Source organism: Peromyscus californicus, unplaced genomic scaffold (genome assembly GCF_007827085.1).
Source record: "Peromyscus californicus insignis strain IS unplaced genomic scaffold, ASM782708v3 Scaffold_22__1_contigs__length_63687245, whole genome shotgun sequence".
In the NCBI taxonomy this organism is placed as follows: domain Eukaryota; kingdom Metazoa; phylum Chordata; class Mammalia; order Rodentia; family Cricetidae; genus Peromyscus; species Peromyscus californicus.
Window position 1 is genome coordinate 8948323 of NW_026294525.1, and position 19498 is coordinate 8967820.

The 19498-nt window shown below is 45.5% G+C and overlaps 1 long non-coding RNA gene across 1 annotated transcript in view; it reads left to right on the forward strand.

Moving 5' to 3' along the window:
* The first annotated feature begins 3582 nt into the window (after positions 1-3582).
* LOC128118328 (uncharacterized) overlaps positions 3583-19498 on the forward strand; it is a 31685-nt gene continuing 15769 nt past the window's right edge. The window contains exons 1-4 of the long non-coding RNA XR_008221152.1: positions 3583-3693; positions 4761-9274; positions 9397-9542; positions 17930-17992. This is a non-coding gene — a long non-coding RNA (uncharacterized LOC128118328). The remainder of the gene's footprint in view (positions 3694-4760; positions 9275-9396; positions 9543-17929; positions 17993-19498) is intronic.

Genomic DNA, 19498 nt, shown 5'->3' on the forward strand with positions numbered 1-19498 from the left:
GTTGGTCTAACATATGCAAATTTCTTCTTTTGCAAAGTGTCTTTCTCACCCAAGACAGAGCTGGAAATATCTACCTTTGGGTTCAAATATACAGCTCTAGAAATCCCACAATGCAACTTTACCACCAGGAAGTAGCAGCATTATTATCCACCGTTAGTAACACGTGGTGAGTGAATTCATGGTTGTTTCCCATTCCCAGGTGGGATAAGGATGACAGGTTTGGAGTGGGATTACACAGGAACCAATAAGGAGCTTAGTTTCTTTTTGGAAAATTGTTTTTTATAGAATGAAAGGAGGAGCCTGTCTGGATGAAGAGGCAGGTAATGCAGCCAAGGTGTGCTGGAGGCAGGGCTGGCGCTGAGTGGGTGGGGCATGAGTGTTGGTCCACACTCCTCGAGTGTCCTCAGCATCTTGGTTCTGAACTCCTCATTCTATGTCCCCTTGTCTTCCTCGGCTGGTGTCTTTGTCTCCTGTGTGACAGAAAATAAGACACTGGATGAGTCTCGACTAGCCTGGAATTCTGTCCTCACAATGCCCCTGGAAGTTGCTCTTTTCTCTTGTCTCTGGTTGTTTGCTTACAAGTAAGTGAAGCATCTCTCACTGAAACAACGTCCCCAGCGCTCCTACTCTCACAAATGAATATAAAGTTTACATTGGAAACACCAGAAAGACAGAAATTAAAAAAAGAAGAAAATTAAAACCTGCATGTACATCTGCCACCTTTAACATCTTGTACGTTAGTTTTTGGATTTTAGTTGGAATGTGTGTTGTCTCCCATTATTCACCCATTTCTCTATCATTTCCAAATTGAAGAGATGATACACCCCTGTGCTGGATAGTTTTATGTCAACTTGACAGCAGCTAGAGTCATCTGAAAGGAGGGAACCTCGATTGAGAAAATGCCTCCGTAGGATCCAGCTGTAGGACATTTTCTTAACTAGTGATGGGTGGTGCCATTCCTGGGTTCTATAAGAAAGCAGACTAAGCAAGCCACGAGGAACAAGTCAGTAAGCAGCACCCCTCCATGGTCTTTGCATCAGCTCCTGCCTCCAGGTTCCTGCCCTGTTTGAGTTCCTGTCCCGACTCCCTCCAATGATGGACTATGACCCTGGAGTGTAAGCCAAATAAACCCTTTTCCCCTAAACTGCTTTTTGGTCATGGTATTTCATTATGGTAATAGAACCCTAAGATACTCTCTAATTTCTATTGTTTAAAAAGTTTATTTTAGTGGTGTGTGTGTGTGTGTGTGTGTGTGTGTGTGTGTGTGTGTGTGTGTGTATGTTTGTGTAGGTTTAGGGTGGAAGAGTCTAAGAATGGAGACATGTGAGAATTCTGGGTTCTTGTGAGAAAACAAGACAAGAGTCTTGTGGCCTCAGTTTCTTCAAAAACACAGAATTGCTCTTGGGATGTGTTTTCATGCTCCTCCCAGGTGGAGTAGATAGGAGTGAGTGTACTTCAGATTATTCATTATAACTGGCTGTTGTTATTTGTTTATATGCCTCTGTGGAAAACTTGTTTTTTGCCATGTATGGCATGCCCTGTTTTGGGGCACTTTACCCTCAAGTATAAATTGTTTGATGCTTTGGATAAAGTCGGCTATTGCACGAGACTTTACTCTGCCTCAGTTTTAGGCTCCACTCTCCCAAGTCCCACTACTTCTAAAATGGTAAACATACAGGTACCCATGAAGGCCAGAAGAGGGCATCAGATCATCTGGGCCTAGAATTAAAGGTGTGAGCTGCTGACATGGGTGCTGGGAACTGAAATGGACCCTCTGGAAGAGCAGCAAGCACTCTTAAATGCTGAGCCACCTCTCCAGTTCCATGGACCTAATTTCTGCTTTGGTTTGTCACTGTCCCATGTGAATTCCTTGCCCCATTGCTGAAGTCCTGGCTCTCACAAATGCTAGAAGTCTCTATTCCCTGCCTGCACCCCTGCCCTTCATTTACCCCCAGTGCTGTGGAACCATCTTTTTGTACACTATGACTATGTATTACTCTCATTGGCTAAGAAAAAGCTGATTGGTTGATAGCTGGACAGGAAGAGATTGAGCATGAGAGCCAGACTAGGGGAATTCTGGGAAGAGGAAGGACGGAGTGAGAGAGTCACCGGCAAACACAGAAAAGCAAGATGAGAATGTCCTACTGAGAAAAGATACCAAGCCACATGGCTAAACATAGATAAGAATTATGGTTTAATTTAAATGTAAGAGTTAGCTAGTAACAAGCCTGAGCTATTGGCCGAGCATTTATAATTGATATAAGCCTCTATGTGGCAATTTGAGAAGCAGATGCTGGGTATTTGAGAGTTGCTCATGGGACAGAAACCTCTGTCTATATCTCCGACTTGCAAAAACTGCTCTGCACCCTGAGCCCTGTTCTGTCAGTGGAATTAGCACCATCAAAATCTACAGCTGTTTCTCATTCCTCCTCTCATAAAACATGTAGTGACAGTTGTCACATCTGGCTGCCACCTCCTGGAAGTGCCTCTCTTAATTTTCATGGAATTTCAATATTTATTAAGTGCTAGCTCTTCATGAATCTATCTTTGATATCCTTGTTTTGAAATCTCTGGACATTTACATCTCTGCCAATTCCTCTCCCTCCTCCCTGTCCTCCCCATACTCCTTCTTTCCCTCCCCCCCTTCTGTTTTTGGTGATAGCCTTGCAGGAAGACACTCAGGACAGGCAGACCTTGAGCTCACTATGTAGCCCAGGGTACCCTTGAGCTGGGGATCTTCCTGCATCGGCCTTGCAAGTGCTGGGATTATAGATGTGGGTCACGGTGGTTGCTCCTCTGCCAATGATTCTAGCTCAAGTTCACACTCATCTCAAACCCATCGAGCTGGGTATCCCACGGGCAGCTCAAACAACGTGACCAAAGCAGAACTCAGTACTGTAAGAGGTAGTGTTAGGATCCTGAAGACAGAGAGCATCATTCCACTCAGGTTCTCCCACCAGGACCAGATCACACTGTAGATCTCTTAGTACACTGAATAGACAGGGAAGCTGTCTGTGTGCCCAGAAGGAAGCAGGAGCAGTGGGTGCTAAGCAACCAGTTTCTACCACAGCTATCTATAAAGGAGCATTGCATGGTGAAAGCTACCAACATGAGTGACTTCAGCAGAGTCCAATGATGAACAACCAGGATGACAGGGAGAGAGTTCAGGGAAGTTTGTGATGAAATTCCTAACTAGGAGATCATGCCAAGGGAAGACAGCAAAGGCAGACATTAAAAGCCGCAGAAGACAATCTGCTGATCCACGGAGCCGTCCAAAATGAGCTCAGGGAACAAACATGAGGTCACCTAGTTACATCTCCAAAGCATCCAGATGGGGCCTCTCTCAGCACGGGGCCTTCAGCACTCCTGCATCAGGACACCTGGGACAGCTTAAGGAAGACTCTGGGCATGCTTTCATTATCAGTGCCCCCTGTCTTCCATTTCAGTTGCAAGTCTGAAAATGTTTTATGTTTCTAGGTGTCTGTCATTTTCAATGATAATGTTTTTAACTTCTGTTTTGAGCCTTGGTCCTTCTCTTTACCTTTCCCTACAGTGATTCTCTCTTCCCTTTTTGACAGATGTCTTCTAGAAATCACGGTCTGAGAAGACAGAGGCAGTGAAGTACAGACGCAGCCTGGGAGCCGGTCCTTGGGGTCCTGTCCCTTGAGTCATTGGTTCTTCAGTTCCTGTGAGGTGAGGAGGGTTGCTCCCACCAGACGAATTACTGGACGGAATAACTGGAGAGCTAGTCTAACATCTGTGCATCTTACCTTACCTGCCAAACAGACGAAAACAAGCTGTTCTTGACAGCCCTCCTACGAAAATATTTCAGGGCAGATTTTAAAAAATGTTATTTTATTATTTTTTATATATATGATACACGTATGTTTGTGCCCCACTCATGTGCAGTGTCCGAGGAAGTCAGAAGATCTGGAACTGGAGTTGCAGAGTCATAAGCTACCATGTGGATGCTGGGAATTGAACGTAGGTCCTCTGGCAGAACAGTCAGTGCTCTTAACCATTGAGCCATCTCACCAGTCCCAGGAGAGATGAGTTTTGAGCAACAGATTAGATTTCTGCAAACACAAAATAATGATCTTGGGGGAAAGTACTATGCTTACTTATTTAATTTAATTTAATTTTATTTGATCCAGGCTCTTGCTATGCAGTCCAGGCTAGCTTTGAACTTGTGATCATATAGGCTCTATATTTGTTTGTTTTAAATTATGCCTACTTCTGCCACCTGCTATTTGCTCTGTCTGCTTTTCAGCTCTTTGGAAGGTAACACTCATGCAGTGATTGGGAACACTGCTCTTGAGTCAGACATCAGCAGATTCCAGCTCTGGTATTTACAGGCTCTGACACACCCTTTAAGATATTTTCATCTTGGTTTCTTCATCTATAGAATGAGGAATATGATGCACACAACCCAAAATATGGGTATAAGTTTTGATGAATTGGTTCTTATAAAACAATCTGGCCAATGACTGGCCTTGGTTGTCATTATCATCCCCATTCGAATCCCTTCGGAGACACGGAGTGTTAAACCTACTGGTTTTCTAGTTAATAGTCTGCAGTGTATAAATGTCACCAGGGCCTCTATGATCCTCCCACACTGCTCCCTTCCAGCACATTCTTTTGTTCATTCTTTAGACACCTCTGTCTGGTTTCTACTTGAGCTCACAGGATTCTTTTTGGTTTGAATTTTGTCCTGGACAAAGTTGGATGAAAGCATGCTGCTTTCCTCTTGATCTGAACAGTTTGCAGCTGACTCCGTTGATGGCTGAATGGACCTGCAACTACCCCTGCCACCTGGAGCGTCTTCGTGTGTTTCCCCAGGAAGAGGGCAGGTGTGCACTGATGAGCCGGTGGGTGGAGTAAGGGCAGGAAGGTGATGATTGCTTCTGCTGGAACACTCAGGTGCTTGGGTGTGACACCTGCCTCCAATGGAATTCCCTCGTCCATGATGTGAAGAAACAGAGCTATTCTCTGCTTAGGCTTTTGGGAGCTAGTATGAGGTTTTAATGAGGTCAGTAACCAAGCTACTCATCCTTCCTAATAGAATCACCAGGTCTGAATGGTGAGGGCATGCCCTCAATTAGACATGTTATCATGACCAGCTTGAGTGTCCACTCTGTGCTGTAGGGTACTATTAAATGTTACGACGAGGCTCCGAGAAGTGCAGGGACTTGCCTAAGTTCCTCTGGTTCCTTAGCCATGCACTATTTCCTGGGGCTTGGACTTGACTGTGTACTCATCTGGCCTAGGAGCCTAGGTTTCTGGCAGAACCCTGCGGCTTCCTAATCCCAAGATTGAGGGAAGGAGCCACTACAGAATATAGCTAAGCATCTCTACAGAAAAGATTCAAGGCCGTAGACAGCACCAAATTCAGCCAAGAAGCATGCCAGTGGCCCAATGCAGCCTGGAGATTAGAACCTCCAGGATTTGGGTGGGCTCTGTGTTCTGAGACATGACCCAGAAGATTTAATAGTCACTGGCTGAGGACTTCTATTCTAAACAAAACCCTTTTTGTGGTGTGTCTATGGTGTGTGTTGGCACACACACACACATGTATGTCACATGCTGAGGTCAGGGGACAACTTTAGGTGTTGGTCTTCACCTTCCAAGTGGTTCGAGACAGCGTCTCTTGCCCATTGTAGAATACTCCAGGTTAGCTGGCCTTTGAGCTTTTGGGGATTCTCTCATTTCCTCTTCCAATCTCTTCATAATGTCCTGCTGAGGTTACAGTATGTATGTTACTGGGTTTTAGGGACTAGAACGCAGGTCATTGTGCTTGCACAACAATCACTTTCCCCACTGAGCCAGCTCCATAGCCCCAAACCTCTACTCTTAAATATTAATTAGTTGAGCGCAAACCCTATGTCAGCCTGGGGTATGGACATTCATAAACACAACTCTTGCCTTGTGGGATCTTATAGTTCAGAAAAGGACAGATGGATTACCTGTTCATCCACACAGAGCATTAAGGCTAGTGACACTAGTGTACAAGGTCTCCATCACCTCCCCACAGTGAAGAAGCAAGAGTCTACGGGCTCAGGAAGGCCTCTTAAAGGACTGTACGTTAGTAGAGACAAGCAACCAGCCTTTACTGGGTGCCAAGAGTGGCCAAGTGGGTTTGTTAGATGCAGAACAGTTGAGTGCAGACCGGGTATTGGAGAAGTGAGTGATCTTACGGTGAAGAGATGGGAGAAGGAAAACCACACCATGACCGAGATTCATCCTTCTCATTCCAGGTGACGGGGCCAGCAACCCCGTTCACACTTGGATCCTTGTTCTTAGGACCCACTCTGTGTGCGAACTTGGCCATCCTCCCTGTGCATACCTCTAACACCCCACCCACCCCCATGACTGCCCTTTCCCTTCATGCCTCCCTCTAGAAAAATTGCTCTTCTTTCTCCCCATCCTCACCATCCTGCCTGGTCCTCTAGTCTCCTTGTCTTGACAGTCTCCCACTTGGCTTATGACTACTACCCTTGCTTTACCACACAGCCAGGCTAACTTTGGCAGCCAATTTAATGACATATTGGCCAAGCATGTCTACTTTGCCTAACTATACAGAAAGTGATCTATTTTTAATACATAAATGAATCACTTCAATGTCATCACTTTTGGGAACCCTAAAATATTTTACATAATAAACACAGTCTGAGGAAAACAAAACATCGGAATGCAAAGAACAGACCATACTCTGTCAGTGGTGACATATATAAAGCTTGGGTATATATATATTTGGGCTGAGCTGCATAAGGGTTGTGTTTTGGTAGAAGACAAGTGTGAATTATTTAGAGTGAACTTGCCAAATGCTATGCTTCATGGAGATACTGTTTATGTGTGTATGTTTATATTTTCTTTAGAACTATGCAATTTGGTCTTGTGCCTGCCTCACTGATCATGAACTAAGCGGTGGAAACGAGTGTTGCTGCACAACTGACAGAATAATATGCCATGCTAAAGGTTCTTTGCGTGAATAGCGTATCCTCCTATTTCGTTCCATGGTGTTGGAGGCTCAGGCAAGATTAAATCAGGCATGCCGGTACTCAGATCCTAAAACAGAATCTGAAGGCATTCCAGCCTAATATGATGATTTTCCTGGTCACCTCACTCTACTGCTAATGATGCAGAGCAGATTTTAGCATGACATTGCTTCAGTCTGTTAGAGTGGGGTCTCGCAGTCTTTGGGCTCTGAGTCACTCATTGCGCTCCAGGCTCTGTCCTCTTCCTGCCCACACCACACTATATTGTTCTCTTAAGTCTCGTACTTCTGTTCTTTTTTTTCAAGTATGTGAGCATCAGAGGGAAAGTTGCAAACTGAGCTTTCTACTCACCAATACTCTATGTCCCTTCATTTGTCTTTTTTTTTTCTTTTTTTCAAGACAAGGTTCTCTGTGTAGCTCCGGCTGTCCTGGAACTCACTCTGTAGACTAGGCCAGCTTTGAACTCAGAGATCTGCCTGCTTCTGCCTCTGGGATTAAAGGTGTGTGCTGCCACTGCCTGGCTCATTTGTCTTTATTTGACCAGTCATCACAATTTTCAATGTTTATCATACATCTTTTCTGCTTCTCTCATCTCCCAACCCTCCCTATAACTTGCTCATCCTTGGCAAGGACCTTGGTGGCTCCCACTTTACAGAGGAAACTCACGTGGACATCTGAATCCTCATGCTGGCTTGTGCTTCTCAGAGGAAGAGCTAGGCCTGACCTTCAGGCCCAGCAATTCTATTTCCATTGTCCTTCATCACTTCCCCAGGGAATACTCAACCATAGGATTGGGTTGGGCTCTTTTCATTGGCTGAAATAGGTCCCTCCTCCTGCCTGTCATCCTCCACACATGCTCAGCTCTCTTTAACATACCTGTGCTACCACCTGCTTTACCGTGGGTGGTCTGTTAGCTCTCTCCTGTCCTCATGAAGATTCTAGTATGTCTAATTGCCTTTTCCTTTCACCCTGTCTTCCTTCTGGGGCTCACTGAAGCCTCTTTCCTCTATGAATCTCCTTAGAATTTGTACCCTCTTTCTTTCCTAGCTATTGGTATATATAGTTTTTCTTCAGCGTTTATGATTTGAATTCTTTATGGTGTTATGTGTCTTTTTGAAAGCTTTCCATCATCAGACGGTAATATCCTTGCTTTATCTGCCCCGATTCATCCTGTGTCAAAAGGAAAAAGAACCAGAAGCATGGCCAGTGTGGGACAGAGCCTAGGTGGCCCTGAGTGACTCACAGAGTGGGCCCATCACACTGAAGCACAGCCTGTGCTTACAGGTTACCTTCTAGTCAGTTCCACCCTTATCATTGATTTAATTTAATTTCAGTAATCCCCACTCCATGTTTCCCCTTATGTCCCCTTATGCTTAACTTAATAGACTTCATTTCATGTGAAGGTGATTTTTTTTAAAGTCTTTCCCAATCATTTGTGTGTAACACAGTGTGATCTAGGTGACTTAGGGACACATGACGCTCCTACAGTTGATTGCATAAAGACCAGTACTGATGGAGCTGAATGGAATCTGTAAGGAGGAGTAAGAATCATGCAATGGACGGAGAGGTGGGGAGGAGAGGGCATTCTGGGTAGTCTCCTGAGACAGCTGGTCAGTTGGGCAGCCTCTAGAGGGCAGATGAGTGATTGTGTCAAGCTGACTCAGGACTTGAAATCCTGACATGAAAAGAGTGGTGAGTAGTCCAGAAAGGGCCTTTTAAGGCAGGCAGGTTGTGAGGACAGTCAAATATATTCTATTCAGGCAAACACTCATACACATAAACTAAAAAGAAATCTTTAAAAATTATTGTGCATGATATGAAGACATGTAAATTCAATAAAAGAGAAAAGTAACAAATGAGGGCATTGGTAGGGTGGAGGTCTAGGGCCACCAACCAGGGAAACTGAGCCCAGCAGAGTTGCAGCTTGAATTGGTGAGTTACCCAGTGTCAGGGTGCGAGGTGGGTTTGTTTCTGCTACAGCCAGACCTGAGGAGCACCACCTTCCAGCTTTGGCAGGGCTTGTGCAGAAACCAGCTGGACCAAAGGGAGGCCTCGGGGCTCCTAGAAACAGCATGATAGATGGTTTTTCAATTATAGCAGAGGGTTTCACCCCGATCAGCAAGGTCTCAGAGCATGTGCATCCCAGGGCAGAAGATCTGAGAGAGTGCTCGGGCATCCAGCAGTGAGAATGACAACGGACTTGGCCTGTTTCTAATTGTCATCCAGATGCTGACTTTATCTGAGATGCTCCACTAGGGTGATGGAAGACTCACAACCAAGTAAGTGTCTCCACTTGAGACTGTCACCCCAGGGACACAGCCAGCCCTCCATGCAGACTTGCTGGAGATGTGGAAGGGTTTGTGTGTGTTCTGCCTTTAGTTGTATCTAATATTGCCTCTAGAAGGACCCCGCCTAGGACCTTGTGTGTCCGTCAGGTGGAGCAGACTCCAGATCTGAGAAGTGCAGGCGCATCGCTGGAGACCCTCCAAGCTTCGACCACCCACCTGGCTTTCTTAAGGATGATGCAAGTGAAAATAGCAACTAAAGGTTTGTTATTCTTTCGTCATAGTCTCAGAATAAAGTAATCTTAATTAACCGCTTTCTTATGAAACCTGACAGAATATTAATTTAACAAACGCAATGCTTGCTCTATAGACCGCACAAGCAGGGAAATGTGTGACTGTTACCCTGAACTCATAGGGAAGATGTTTTTCTTGCCTGTAACCCTGGGCTGTCCCACCATTCCCTCTAATCATCACAGAAAACATTACGGAATGAGATCTAATTTCCGGGGTGTTTCAAAGCCTTATGACTTATAGAAATGTTAGTGCATAGCCTGTTTATGGAGACTTTGAAAGCAGAATTTTTCTGTTGTGAGTTTTGGCCCTTCTTCTAAGTGTTCTTTTTTTTTTTTTTCACCCAAGAACTCAACCAACTCGTTTTGGGTAGCCTTGAATTTTACTCACTTGCTCAGAAATGGATTCTGAAGATGTATGTACTTTACGACAAGTGTCATAGTCGTCACTGGATAAGTCGCTGGAGAATCCTAACAAGAAAGCACATTTATCCAACTTGTTTCTTATGCTGAAACTATGTCCATCAGCCTAGCTGTGAAATGTTCTCCTGTGGTTACTTTCTTGTCGTTGGGGTGAGGTGGCATGGCCCTTGGTGGCTCTGGATCTGAGATGATTTGTAGGAGGCGTGATGAGCAGGAGACTGTGATCCATGATAGGTGGGTTGGATCTTCCCTGTAAACCAACCCAAGCTTTTGGACCCTTAAATAAAGTTTAGGCAAGGCTCTGGTGAGTATCTAGAGGACCTAAAGGTCTGGGGGGGAAAGGAGAGGGTTGAAAGGGGGTGGGGGGAGAAAGGAAGGGAAAGGAGGTTCTGGGCCAAGCTCATGAAATGCAGCACAGGTCAGATGTGGCTCTGGAAGTTGAGTCAGGCTGACTGGGGTGCAAGCAGGCCTTCTTAGTAGCTTAACAGAGAACATCGTCTGTTTTAAAGATGGCTTTGTGGCCTCTAGGAGAGGGCTTGAGCTAAGAAAGAAAACTGCCTTCAGGATGCAATGGGCGATAGGCACCTTAGATTGTGGCTAGAGCAAAGGGATACCCACCCCAACCAGCGGCATACATGTGGGAGATTAGTTAATCTCCCTAGGTATCTGTCTTGAGTATTGGAAGGGGTTGCATACAAGCCCATCTCCAATATTCTTCCAGGACTTGGCATTTATGAGGCCTACTGAGAGCCGTGAGACTATACATGTGGGCTCATTGTGTGCTAGGCAATGGTTTTCAGAGGTGCACACGCAGTTACTCATTTATACACTATGAATAACTCTTGGAAGGTAAAAAACTATTGCCATTGTTTAAGAGGAAGAAATTGAGCCTGAAAGAGCTTGAGACATTTGCTGGGTTCAGGGCAAAGAAGGTTCTAGAAGCAGTGCTCTGGTTTCTGGGCCTGCCTTTCTGAAGGGCACTGAGTGAGCAGGTGACCAGCTGCACTTCCCAGGTGTCCAGAAACACGAAGACATGGAGGAGGAGCTGGTGTGGCTGGGTGGCAGAGGGATTGTTTAGTATGTGCATTAGGGCTCATCACCACCCAACACAGACACATGCAAGCGACTGTGACTGCAAGAGACCAAGCGAATAGATCCAGCCTAGTGATGGTGCATGGTCAACTGCAGGGGTCCTTCTTACAACTAGGACTTAAAAAAATGTATTTTTATCCAAATCCTAGGGCTCAAGAACTTAGATAAAGGGAAGAAAAAAAGGCCTCCTGTGGGAGCCACTGAGGAATTCTGTAGGAAGACCCTGCTGGAAACAGCAGTAAGTTCAGCTCTGCAGGAAAGTGACCCAGAAGTCATCACACCTTAGAAATTTAAAATTTACAAAAGCTTAATTCTAGTGCATTAATTTCTTCTGGACCTAGGGTCTAACTTGGTAGGTTCCAAGGCTTCAAGAACCAGATCTCTCTGGGGCATTCCCTGGAGGGCTGATCACAAAGGCCTGAAGGTTGTAGGCAGAATTCTTTCTGGACCAAAGACTCCTCAGTTTCATGGAGTCTAGACACAGACACCACTCTGAGGTGGCATGGTGCCCGTGAAACCAGAGCCTGGCCTCTCTGGGAGGCATCTGGGAAGTATGAGTTGGATTCATGTGGAGTATCAAGGCTGTAAGTAATTAGAAGTCCAGATGCCTCGCTTTCTCCCTGACATAAAAACGCGGGTGTGGCAGTCTTCTTGTGTCTTTGGTGATTTCAGTGCCTTGACTGATTGATTGAAGACTTAGCCATTTGGCAAATTGTTCAAAAGAAGATTATTAGTTACTTTTCAGTGTAAGATTGTTGTTAGTGGATTAGGTATGTTTTTTTGTTCCTTCTTTAGTTCCTCCTTTCTTTAAAAATTTTAACCACATTTATTTATACGTGTGTATATGTGTGCACAGGCACTTGTGTGTGTGCTCACGCACGCATGTGTGCATGCTATGGTGTACCTGTGGAGGTCAGAGAACAACTTTCAGGAGGTAGCACTCTTCCACTACGTGGGTTCCAGGGATCAAACTCAGATCATCAGGCTTAGCAGCAAACACCTTTACCTGTTGAGCCATGTAGGCAGCCCCTGTTATTTCCTTTCTATGTTCTTTGCATCTTGTAATATTATGTGATGATGGAGAGAGAGAGAGAGAGAGAGAGAGAGAGAGAGAGAGAGAGAGAGACAGACAGAGAGAGAGAGACAGAGAGAGAGACAGAGAGAGAGACAGAGAGACAGAGAGAGAGATCTACTCAAGGAATTTTGGTCAGTGATGTGGGGCAGGTGTGGGAGGCATGGGCAGGCAGTTCTGTTCACATGGTAGGATTTGAGGCCATTAAAGGGGTACCAGGCAGGCCAGGGCCTTGTTCGGATCAGCCAGCTGCAGCTAAGGACAGAGAGAATGGGACTCCATGTGGCAGTTTATGGGAAAATGGGGCAAACTCTGGAGACAGCCACCCCAGGACAGTCAGGCTCTGGACAATCAGAGGAGAGTGGGGGGCTGGAAACCCAGCCAGAGGAAGGGAGCCTGATAAGCAGGCACCGAGTACCATGTCTGCTCTTCCGTTAGCTCCTGCTGATGGCTGAGGCGAGGACACGTGGGTTTTATTTTATTTCTCGTGAAAGCAAAATATGTCATGATGGAAAAAGCATTAGCCAGGTGACACTAGAGAAGTCACTCGGCAGCCCTGTTTTGAGTGAGTTTTGTGGGACCCTGGATTGCACTTTTTCCATTTCTAGGTGAGGAGGTAGGATTGGGTGGACCCTTCGTACTTCTTCCAGTTCTAAGGTCGGATAATGGTGACCTTGAACAAAGTAAGATTTATGATTCTGCCAATAGGAAGCACTTCTTCAGTGACCCATGTTCCCCCATGTATTTTAAATATGAAAAGCTCCCATTGAAGACAGTATGGTATTTCATAGCACCTTTTATCACACATCAGCCAGTATCCATGGTGCAAACTCATGACCCGCATGGTGTAGGCACAGGAGTGAGTCAGAGGCCATTGGATTCGGAGCTGATTGGAGGACATTACCAGCCCATGGGTTTTTGTGTCCTCAATGCTTAAAATATCTAGATGATAGGTCCATATGTTTGTTGTGTTAGTCATTGCAGATCTGGACATATTTAAGACACTTGGTAGTGAAAACAATTGTAATTATTATCTAGTGAAGAGACAGAGGGAAGAGCACCCCAGTACTTTTTAAGAAGATGAGGACATTTGGGCTCTGGAGGCAGACGGAGTTGAGGGCTTTGGAGGGTCAGGGTTAGTGGTAGGGTGTACTGCCTGCCTGCATATTCCAAGTAGGACCTCCTCACCCACCCCTTCTTTCTCTCTTTTCCTCCTTCTGATGTGTGAAGTTCAAGGAGGTGAGGAGATGGTGAAGTGTCCTCTGTGGGGAATCCACGTCTACTGCCCAGAGTGTGGAGACCTCCCTTCTGCATGCTCCAGGCCACAGAGAGATCTTTCCTCACTTTGACTCAAAGCTGCGCGGGATGTGGAAACGGAGGTGGAAGTATACAGAAAGACCAAGGCTTTGGGTCCCTTGAGGTTTTCCAGGACCCGAGTGGCCACACTGGAGGAGACTGATGTCCGTGTAGACATGAGAACATGGTGTGGCAAGCAGCACATGGAAGGACAGTTAAGGATTTTAGTGTTGTTGGAGGCCCCGGGGTCTCGGGGTGGGCAGGAAAGTGGGAGGTCCCTGCTCAACCGCAGAACTGCTGGCTATTCTTAGTAACTTATCTTCGGGCATCTTCTCACGGAACCTGGCAACAGTGTTGAAAGCCAAAGATGAGGAATTTATATAAAAAAGATAAACCAGTGACTTCAAAGCTGAGGGTATCTAGTCGTTCCTGCCAGAGACCTCCCAGTTTCAGATAAATGAGTCGCTTGGCAATTTTGGCCATTTCCACACCATGGGAGCTTAAGAGGGTTTCATTTGTGATTAATCGTCTTCCCCCCAATTTCTTTTAATTAAGGCATACATTAGAAAGCAATTTTCCCCTCTCTCTCAAGTATTTGAGAAAATGGATTGCCTTACACAGAGGGGCTTGAGTTCAAACGGATAAAGCCGCATGTGCTGTGGCTGAGGCCTGCAGTCCCCACACTCAGGCTAAGGCAGGAGGATTGTCTCAAGTTTGACATTAGCCTGGGCTTTTTAGAAAGTACCAGGCCAGCCTGGGCTACACAGTAAGATCCTATCTCAAAATAAAACAACAAAAAACAAACAAACAACAACACAAAAAAGGAAAAGTAAGGAAACAATCTGATTAAAGTCAAGACTAGACTGCAATACCAGCTTGATCTACCCAAACTGCAAATAAATCCATTTCCCTTATTTTTTTGTGGGAGGGGTGTGTGTGTGGAGGGTGGGGGGGGTAGGGGGTAGGGGAGATGGGAGAGCAAAATAAAACAAAACAACAAGGCTATACTGACACGGTAAACAGAAAATGATTATATGGCAAAACTTTATAATCTTATAACATTTTAATTAAAATATTTATTTTTCTTTGAAAATTCTTTATATATGTATAAGATAAATCTTACCACATTCACTGCACACTTTCTCTCCAGCTCCTCACTTCGCCCCCAACTTTGTGCCTCTCACCTCGTCTTAAACCTACTGAGTCCAGTTAGTGCCACCCACAAGCACCTTGGTGTTGGGTCATCCATCCACTGGGGCCCATACCCCTAAAGAAAATTGCTCTCGCCGGTCGCTGGTGGCGCTCGCCTTTAGCCCCAGCACTCAGGAGGCAGAGCCAGGCGGATCTCTCTGAGTTCGAGACCAGCCTGGTCTACAGAGCGAGATCCAGGACAGATGCAAAAACTACACAGAGAAACCCTGTCTCAAAAAACAAAAAACAAAACAACAACAACAAAAGTTACTCCCTTTCCACAAGCACCCATCAAATGCCAACAGCTTTTCAGGGGCGGGACCCTTGGAGGCCCCCCTCCATCCACAGCTGCTGTGAGCTCATGTGTGTGACATCCATGCGGTGTTCAGAGGACAGCATCTCACGGCCGTCCTCCAGCCTCTGGCTCTTACATCCTTCCACCCTCTCTTCCCCAGTATTCCCAGGGTGGTGGTCGGGGAGGTTGGCACGGTTGTCCCATCTACGGCTGAGCATTCGCGATCACTTAGTCTCAGTGTTTTGACCAGTTATGAGTCGGCCTTCACTGCTGCCCACTGCAAAAGAAACTTCTCTGACCAAGGTCAAGGGCAGCCCGTGTCTAGGGGTGGGAACGCAGATATTGAGAAGGGGGTTTGAGAACATGACCACTTAGCAAACAGCAATAGTAAGTTCCTCTCTACAGCCTCCCTAGCCGCGGGCTTTCGGCTGGCTTTGCAGTATCTGGCATGAGTTTCATCCTGTGGAGGAGGCCTCCAGTCCAATCAGACCCACGGATCCTTTCTGACAGGCATGCTGCTATTCTCCTCCAGTACTGAATGCTGAACCTGCGGCCTTATGGCAGGCAAGGCAGCACTATGCCACCCAGCCCAGACAGTACTGTGCCACCCAGCACCAGGCAGTACTGTGCCACCCAGCACCAGGTAGTACTGTGACACCCAGCACCAGGCAGTACTGTGCCACCCAGCACCAGGCAGTACTGTGACACCCAGCACCAGGCAGTACTGTGACACCCAGCACCAGGCAGTACTGTGCCACCCAGCACCAGGCAGTACTGTGCCACCCAGCACCAGGCAGTACTGTGCCACCCAGCACCAGGCAGTACTGTGACACCCAGCCTAGGCAGTACTGTGACACCCAGCACCAGGCAGTACTGTGCCACCCAGCACCAGGCAGTACTGTGACACACAGCACCAGGCAGTACTGTGACACACAGCACCAGGCAGTACTGTGCCACCCAGCACCAGGCAGTACTGTGACACCCAGCACCAGGCAGTACTGTGCCACCCAGCACCAGGCAGTACTGTGACACCCAGCACCAGGCAGTACTGTGACACCCAGCACCATCCCTTGCTTATTCATTTTTGTTATATTGTTGTTGCCTAAAATTCAGGATAATTAAACTTTGGGCTCTGTCTTAAGCTCTATTTTTGACTCTTCATTCTTCTGAAATGAAATTAAACTTTCTTATCTGGTCCTAAAATTTGGTATGCTAGTCTCTTAAGGAACTTCAGATAACAAAAGCGAATGGAAAGAACTCTCTCTCTCTTTCAGATTAGATAAAGAACCTCCCCTACTGCCTTAATTCCACAAATGAACAGAACTACATTTTTATCTAATTATATTAACTATTAATCTCTAATGTATTTGCCAGAAATACCCTCCTTTAGACTTAGGAGTGGAAACATGAGCTTTGAAATCAGGCTGACCTTGAACTCTTCAGCAATAGGGCCTTACAGTTTATGGGGAGATATCAATAACTTTGGCAACAGCCTTGGTTGTTTGGGGGTCCCCACGAGACCCCTTTGGCCAAGAACTTGATTGAATGTAACCTAGTACTAGTCCTGGTACTGGAAGCTTCATTTGGTGATGAGAGATGTCCAGTTGGGTCTCTGTCTCTCCTGTTATCTGACAAATTCATTCAGATTGCCTTCATATAGTGTATATTTCAGGAAGCTTCTGCTGTATTAGTTTTGCATATGACTTCCCCTAATGTCCCTTAGTTTTAGCTGTCCCTCCTGTATTTCCTCACTCACCTCCCTCTTCCCTGTGTCATCCTCTCATTCCGATATCCACCTGACCCCTGTGAGTCTATAACTATCTATTACATTTCCCCTTTCTAGGGAGATCTACCCTTTCTCCTAGTCCCTGACTCTCTACCTAACCTCTGTGGTTTATGGATTGTCGCTTGCTTATCAATGACTTATCAATGATTACCATCCACCTATAAGCAATACATATTGTATCTTGTCTTCCTGGGTCTGAGTTATGTCATGCAGGATGATTTTTTTTCTACTTCTATTCATTTACCTGAAAACTTCATGATTTCATTTTTTTAATGGCTGAGGAATATTCCATTGTGTAAATGTATCCCTTTTTTTTTTAATCCATTCATCTGTTGACAGACATCTAGGTTGTTTCCAATAGCTATTATGTATCGAGTAGCAATGAACACGGTTGAGCAAGTGTCTCTGTAGCAGAAAATATCCTTTGGGTAGATGCCCAAGAGTGGTAGAGTTGGATTTTTTTTTTTCTTGAGACAGGCTTTCTCTGTGTAGCTTTGCGCCTTTCCTGGAACTCACTCTGTAGCCCAGGCTGGCCTTGAGCTCACAGAGATCCACCTGCCTTCACCTCCCAAGTGCTGGGATTAAAGGCGTGCGCCACCACCGCCCCGGCTATAGTTGGATCTTAAAATAGATCGATTGCTATCTTTCTGGGGAACCACCACATTTTCATAGTGTCTGTACAAGTTTGCACTCCCGCCAGCAATGGATGAGTGTTCCCCTTACTCCACATCCTCGCCAACTTGAGCTATCACTTGTATTATTGATTTTTTGCTGTTATGACTGGTGTAAGATGAAATCTCAAAGTAGTTTTGATTTGCATTCCCTGATGACTTAGGATGTTAACATTTTTTTAAGTGCTTCTCAGTCATTTGAGTTTTCCTTTTTTGAGAATTATCTATTTAGATCTGTATCCCATTTTTAAACTGGGTATTTGTTGTTACTTTGATGTCCAGTGTTTGAGGTCTTTATATGCTTTGGATATTAGCCCTCTATTGAATGTGTAGTTGATAAAAATCTTTTCCCATACTGCAGCCTGCCACTTTGTCCAAAGGACGGTGTCCTTTGCCATACAGAAGCTTTTCAGTTTCATGAGATCCCATTTATTAATTGCTGATCTCAGTGCCTGTGCTAATCATGTTCTGTCCAGAAAGACTTTTCCTGTACCAGTGAGTTCAAGACTATCCCCCACTTTCTCTTCTATCAGGTTCAGTGATTCTGGCCTTATGTTGAGGTCTTTGGTCCATTTGGAGTTGAGTTTTGTGCAGGGGTAAGTATGGATCTATTTGAATTCTTCTACATGCAGACATCCATTTGCTGAAAATGCTGTCTCCCCTTCCCCCAGCATGTATTTCTGGCTTCTTAAAAAAAAATCATTGTGCATAGGTGTGTGGACTTATTTCTGAGTTCAGTCTTATTCAAGTGGTTAGCATACCTGTCTTTTTGTGCCAATACCCTGCTGTTTTTATTACCACTGCTCTGTAGTACAATCTGAGATCGGCGATGATGATGATGATGATGATGATGATGATGATGATGCGTCTAGTAGCTCTTTTATCATTCAGGGTTGTTTTAGCTCTCCTGTGTACTTCTGTGTTTCCATATGAAGCTGAAAGTTGTCCTTTCAAGTTCTGTGAAGAATTGTGTTGGAATTTTGATGGAGATTGCTTTGAATCTGCAGATTGCTTTTGGCAGGATGGCCATTTTTACTATACTAATCCTACTGATCCATGAGCATGGGGGATCTTCCCATCTTCTGATATCTTCTTTAAATTCTTCTTCAAGAGACATGACCACTTTTTTACACTGTTACTCTCTTCTAAAAAGTTTTAGGATGCTCACAAAAGTTCTCAGATGATTTTGTGTTCCTATTCTTTGCCCTTTCTCAATAGGCAACATTTCCTATCCACTTTCTTTATCCTGCCTGACTTTGAAAACACTCGTATTTTAAACACACCAACTCTTTCTTTAGATCTACTGTGACAGGGGTGGCATGTCTGGGAGTGTGGCAGTGGAAACATATTCCCCCGGCTTTGGAGAGAAGCTGTGTTTACATGGTCACATTTCTTCCTGTTGAGCGCGACCTTGACTCTTCAGTCTCCATGCATGCGTGATGCTCATTTCTAACTTCATTCCTGGCAAACTTTATCTTCTTTTTTCCCCTCTCCCTTTGATCCACTTGTCTAATTCACTCAAGTCACTGAGTTCTGCCTCTCTTTTTCCAAGATGTGAGCTCCGTTGCTCCACCCCACACCGTGTACCAAGCTGAATGGGTGTGTCTGCTCTTTATTCCTGATCAATGACAAAGAAATGAAACAATGTTAACTGTCAGGCTGACCTTTGGCAGACATAGCTGGATATGTTCTCTGGGCATTAGTCCTGAGCCATGGATAACTCAGGGTTGGATGCAAGAGTGCATGGTTATCAGCCAACCGCAGCCCCTTAGAGCCTACCATGAGCAACACAGATGCTTATTTTTAAAACCACAGAAAGAGGAAGCGGACAGAAGTGCTCCATGCCACCACCTCACTCTGGAGCATGGGACAGTTGGAGCCTCACCCTTTCCTTCCTGACTCCATCAACTCCTAGGCTTTGCAGCTTCTCTGTGGAACCCTGTGGGGTTCAGAAACACATTAGTCCCCAGGGACAGCTCCCCTCTGTGCCATACACACTGTCTCCTCAGAGGTTATCTCTGCCCTCCCCTTTCTCAGACCCGCACCCTCCCCTCTGCTTGTCTGTTCTCTGCCTACCGGCAGGCTCAAGGCTCTTCTACCCT